Raw genomic sequence first — 6,851 nt, forward strand, 5'->3', positions numbered from 1 at the left:
TTGTTATTTTCTTCCTTTGTTTCAATCCTCATGTTTTCTAACTCAGGAGTCTACTTATCTCTCCAAATGTCAATGAATTTACCACCTCCTACCCTTTTCCTTATCCCTTCTTCCATTAGTCTCCTTAACTCAATATACTTTTCCAGCAGCAAGAATCCCTAATTTTTTGTCTCATTTTCCACACTTTCTCTCATCTTTGAAGTATCTTGCTTTTGGGATCTTGCTCATAAGCAAATTTGATCTTGTGAGAATCCTCCAAAGTTGTTTGTCAAGAGGGCTCGATTGAACTCCATCATATCTCTGGATCACAAACCTTCATTACACTTAGGCTCAAATAGTTTATCCCCAACTTAGCCAGTTTACCTTCTTGTTCTCTTCTTCGTATCCCCAACTTAGCTCAATTGTAGCTTGCCGTAGGACATAACATATGTTGGTAATGCCATTACAATAGACTTTAAATGGATCTCCTTTCCTACTTGGCTTAGAAGTTTCTCCTCTAGTTGGTGATTCTACCTGTGACTTTGTCTTTGGTAAACTTAAAAACCTGATTCTTTGATCTTCTAATCATTAGTGGAAGGCCCAAATATTTACTCTATTTTACTTGCTTCATGCTTTACAGTTGCTCCAACACTTTACTTTTTCTTCCCTTGGTCATATTATTGCTAAAGAACACGTGACTTCTCCTTGTTTATCAACTGTTAGACTCACCTAGAAAATCAAAGATATTACTCTAGCATTTTATTACTTTTTCAAGCTCATCTACATTTGCTTTACAGAAAATCAAAGAATCATCTACAAAGAAAAGATAAGACAAACTATGCCCATTGTTGGCAGTCTTAACCGCAATGATATTCCTCATTTTGGATGGTTGTTTTAAGAGGTTTGAGAAACCCTCAACATAAATCAGGAATAAAGAAGAAGATAAAGGATCTCCTTGTCTAACCGTCTAGTTGGCTTAATGTAGCCCTTTTTCTCCCCATTAATGTGTATAAAGTAACTCACAGAAGTTATTTATTTTATAATCCACGGGATCCATTGGGGACAAAAACCCATCTTTTACATCATTTTGCCAAGTCCATTCTACCCTATCACAAACTTTAGACATGTATAACTTAATGGCTATCAATCCATCCTTACTAGATCTTTTATTGTTTAAGAAATGTATCTACTTATGAGCTATTATCACATTGTCTAAAATTTGCATATTAGAAACATATGGAGACTGGTTAGAACTAATGCAACCATTGAGGATGTGTTTGAACCTATTCAAGGATGTTACATAGGCTTATAGGTCTAAATTGGTTTACCATACTAGAGTTTCATTAATGGACTTAAGAAGATTGCTAAGCAATGAGATCAGCTTTAATAATATTCCAAAAATTTTGAAAGAAAAGAGAAGACATACCATCAGGTCCAAGGCTCTTGTTAGGATCCATAGAGAATATTGCTTTCTTTATCTCTAGTTTAGTGAATGGTCTGATTAGTTGGGCATTCATCTCACTAGTAATAGTCTATGGAATTCCTTCTGTGATCTTAGAGAAGTCTTAAGGTTGTTTTGAGGCGAAATTTTGTTGAAAATATTCAATTATCACTCTGTAGCCTGGATACGTCTTTTTCTCCATCACACCAGTTACCACCTCTTCTTCTAATGTTCATAATCCTATTCTTCTTTCTTTTACTTGTAGCCCTAGCATGGAAGTAACATGTATTCTTGTTTGCACTTTTTTAGCCAGTTGACTCTGGCTTTTCGGCTCCAGTAGATTTCTTCAGCTTTATATGCCTCAGCCAACTTCTTGCAAAGTCTAGCCGATTTGATTTTCTACCAACTAAGTTCCTTCCCTTAACATCATTTATTTCTTTTTTAATTTTCTTAATAAGTTTACCTATGTTAGTATCTAACTTTTTGCTCTAATCTAACAAGTTAGTTCTACAAATTTTCACCTTGTTATGAAGACTAAAGACATTATATTAGTCTTCCAAGCATTCATAACCACAACCCTAACCCTCTTATATGACAACCATTTTTTATCAAACATAAATCTTTTTTCTATCTTTTGCCAGCAGGATTGGTGTCTAGAATTAAAATGTTGTGATCACAAACTTCTTTTTCAATATGACCACAGGTAGGTTTGCCATAATTACCATATTGGTTCTGAGTGCAAAGAATTATGTCCAGTCTCTCCTTAATTTCTCCCTCTCCTGAATCCCATTTGTTACACCAAGTCTAAGGGTTGCCTCTAAATTCGATGCTAATTAGTTTATTGTTATTAATACAGTTTTTAAAGTCATTAAAACTCCTATTAGTTCTCACCTTCCTCTCTTCCCCCCTGAATTTTTCTTAATTAGAAATGATGTCATTCATATCCCCTATGATCATCCAATTATCACCCCAGACGTGTTTTCTTCTAGTCAGCACATCCTATTGAGCCCTTCGAGTCTGATCATTAATGTTAGCATAAATACAAGGGTTAATTACAATTAATCCCCTTAAGGTATACCTCATTTCTCACTTTACTCCCTAACTTTTAATTTTGCTCACTTAACCCCCTATAGGACAAAATTACCCTTCCATTTTTTTGATTTTTTATTTACCTTTTTTCCTCTCTTTTATTTCTTTTTCTCTTTCTTCTCTCTTTCATCCTTCCCGATAGAAAACTCCATCTCAACGAAAATTTTTATTTTAAGTTTGTAATTGCATTTTTGGGTGAGGTTTAAAAGGTATCAAAAACTAATTTTGATTTTTTGTATGATACCACGTGTCACATATTTCAATTGATGATTATTAATCAGGTCACAATTTCATCTTATGATATTTTCATGAGAATAAAATGAGAAACTAGGAAGGAAAGAGAAAAAACTGAAATTAAAAGAATTGAAAAACTAAAAAAAATTGTATTTTAGAAAAGTGATTTGAATATTTTTTAATCATTTAAGGAGAAGATAGATCTCTACAATTCCTCTTTTTAAATTTCAATCATTAAGATGAAGATTTTTGTGTGAAAGTGGAAGAATTAAAGAAAGAAGGAAGAGGTAAATAAAATAAAAGGGCACAAAAGGGGAAAGGAAAAAAAGAAAAGAAAAGAAAATAAGAGTTTAGAATAATAGAGGGATAATTTTGTCCAAAGGGGGATAAAGTGAGACAAAAAAATGGTTTGGAGGTAAAGTGAGAAATGAGATATACTTTAAGGGGATAAACAGTCATATCTCTCATCCTCTTTTTCATTAATAACTAGGTTTTCTACTATACTGTCCCCTACCATTTGATTGCTAGTATTCATGGATTCTATATTCCTTTCCTCTCCTAGAATATTAGTATCTGGGGTATGCATTGGTTCATTATTGTAGTTTACTTCCATGACAGTTATATTTCCTTCGCTAGCTTTCTTGCATTTTTCTTGAGATTTGTCTCCTGTGTTTGGGCCCCTATAGTATTTTTACTAGAATTTTTAGTTTTATGAAATTATTCAGTGAATTTTAGAAACAAATTTTCACTTTCACCCCCATTTTCTTTTCTCCTGTGTTCTCTGGACTTATCCCTCTCTTTTCTACTACTATCGTACCATGTTTATTATTTTTTGATCGGACTCCTAGGATAGCCAGCCCTCATCCAGTTGCCAAATTACACATTCTTATCAGTATGAATTCCTTTTAAGTTGCAGTCTCTTTTGATGAGGAACCACCAAGAATTGGAGGCTAGCTCTTTTGGTAGACCCGTCATTCATATCTATTGCATATCTATTATTTGGAGTTAATGACATTTTCCATTCCTAGTTAGGATTAGGGGTACCAAAGCCTATAAATACAAGGCTTGGCCGAGCTTGCTATTAATTCAATCATCAATAAACAATTTTCAGTTTTAAGAGTATTTCTCTTAGCTTCGGTTAACCTTTGAATATCTTAGATTTGTTCTAAGTGTTCTTCTTGGCTTGTTAAACAAGAATCACACTTGCTCGTGGCGCCATTCTACCAATAACCATAAGTTCCTTTAGTCTTTTCTTGAGGGTTAAGTATCATTCTTAGTTCTCATCCAAGAGATTCTAAGGGGGTTTAGGATTCCGCACAATCAAACCTTAGAGTCACGTGTCTAGATCCTGTTTTGTTGGAATACGAGTTTGCCGAGCACGGTTGGGTTCGTATCATCTTTTGTTATGATCAATCATACTATAGCAAAAACAAAAATCAGGACATTTTTCATATTTAAATTCAATCCATTTCAAATTTGTATTACATTTAACTATAGTTCCACACATTAATGTTTATGAGAGGTCTATTTTAGAAAGAATTTTAACATGTTTCCTTTCTTCCTCCCCCCCCCCCAAAGTAAGTAGGATTACCTCTTTTACCTTTGAGAAAATGCTTCCAATTTTCCTTCCTGTTTCCTTAGTGATTCAGTGTAACAGTAGATTCCATAGTTGAATCTAGGTGAGTGTTTTGTTGAAAGGTGATTCATCACTTTCTAGCCCTCTCCAATTTAGAACCTAGGGGTGGTAATTTTTGGCATGACACGATAGCATGACTCGAACACAACTTAGAATTAGCAGGTATTAACACGGCCTGAATTCAAGTGGGTCATTATTGGGTCAACTTGTTAATGGCACGACTAAAAATGGGTCGGATTGGGTCAACTCACAGGTTGGCACGTTAACCCAATAAAAAATAGTTTTTTTTAGAACATTATAAATTATAGAGGCAGTTTTGGTAATTTTTAAAAACTAAAAACCTATAAATCAAACTAATAAATTGTCAACGTAATGCAAGACGATTCATTTATCTTACTCCAACTCATTTATCTAATTGTCTTCCTCTAAATTCCAAACCCTACACCCTACAACCATACTTCTTTTTTTTTTTTAAAACCCAACATCTAAATTACAAGTTTTAAATCATAGGTTTGGAACTTGCAAGTATATCACTTGAGTAGGTAAGTTTAATAGTTTCAATCATTTATTTGATTTTTTTATACATCAAGCATGTGTTTTATATTGGTCAAAAGTTAAAAGAAAAAAAAATTCAAAAAATGATTTGACTGGGATTCAGTTGAAATTTTTTTAACATGATTATGAATTCTATCATGAATGTTTACATCCATGCCAAATGATAGATGCATTGCATTTGAAGCCGAAGTTGTACTAATGTTTTTGAAATTTAAACTTTGGCTTAATACTAAGCTGCATGGTAGCGTGGTGACCATGGTCTGATTATCAAAACTCAAAACAATGGACTTTCATTTTCATTGGTTCCAAAGTGGCTACAACTAATATGTTTATCTTTGTCCAAATAATATGCTTGTTTTCTTTTGACAAGAACAATTAATATTAGTTGTATACAACATTTTGTATTCTTATGTATTCTCATACTATGTTAACCAAGAAAAACTTTTAATTTCTTTTGATGTTAATTTGTTAGTGAATCTTAAATAAAAATTTCATCTTTGTATTAAATAAAAAAGAAATTACTGAGAGTATTTAGCTCCAATTTGCAAACCTGATCTTATACTCTAATCAAACAATTCATGTTGTATGAATTTTTTTTTGTTGATTCTTATTTCATTCGATATTGATAAAATATTCTTTTTATTGTAGGATAAGATGGACCAAAATAATGGCACAATAGCAATTGATTTGCTTGGAGAACAAGAAGTTGATAGTGCTCCTAATTCAAAATCAAAGTCAACGAGTGAAAAAGAGGAGAATAAGGATAATGTAGCTAAATCACCTATAAAGAAAAGGAGAAGAAAATAAAAAATGTGGAATCACTTTAAAGATGAACTTATTGGAGAAGATGGCATTAAAAGGTGTAGTTGCATCCACTGTGGTAAGCTATATCATTCTAAAAGTAGAAATGAGACTGGAAACATGAAATGCCATCTTGTTGCATGTCCTAAATTAAACACGAAAGGCATTAGATAAGCACTTATTGATTCAAAGTATGGCTATCTCAGAAATCATGAACTTAATCAAGAAAGTTTAGAGAATTACTCATTTCCTACATCATAAAGCATGATATGCCTTTCACATTTGTTGAATATGAGAGGATTAGGGAGATTTTTGAGTACTTAAATCCAGAGATCAAGCATATCACTAGTATTGCCAAAATGGATGTCCTAAAAATGCATGTAATAGAGATTAAGAAGGTGAAAGCTATGCTATCTAATTGCCAAGGGAGAATTCTATTTTGCTTTTAATTTGTGGACTTTGATTGCTACAGATAGCTATATTTTTCTTATGCCCCATTTCATTGACAGTGAATATAATTTAATGTACTTTATCCTTAACAATACAATGTACTATCTCAGAGCTTTTCTTGACCTACGATTGAGTGACTCGACATTCAAAGATTGTCCATCAATGGATGAGTGGAACAAGGTGAAAAGGATATGCAAGTTTTTACAAGTCTTTTATGAGGCCACTTGTACTTTTTCTGGAACAAAATATACAATAGCTAATCTATATTTTTTGCAAATATTTTTGGTGAAACACGCACTTATGATTGAGATCAGAAAAAAAAAGATTGAGATGAAAAATTTAGACGGCTTTCTATCCCTTATGGCTACTCAAATGAATACAAAATTTGAGAAGTATTGGGTGGAGTATAATGTTATTTTAGCAATAGTGGATGTTCTTGATCCCCGCTATAAAATACAATTTGTGGAGTTTTCTTATAGGATTCTTTATGATAAAAAGTCTAGAGAATGCATTAGTCAAAGAAAAATTATTCCTACTTTTTGAAGAATAATGAGCAAGAATTCTAAGACATCTAGTCAAGCAACAATGTGTTCTTCCCAAATTAGTGATACTTATGGTGGCAGTGGGGTAATATTCGTCTTTGCTTTGATTGTTTCTTTTATAAAT

The sequence above is a fragment of the Coffea arabica genome, chromosome 2e, assembly GCF_036785885.1.
Source record: "Coffea arabica cultivar ET-39 chromosome 2e, Coffea Arabica ET-39 HiFi, whole genome shotgun sequence".
NCBI classification, from domain to species: domain Eukaryota; kingdom Viridiplantae; phylum Streptophyta; class Magnoliopsida; order Gentianales; family Rubiaceae; genus Coffea; species Coffea arabica.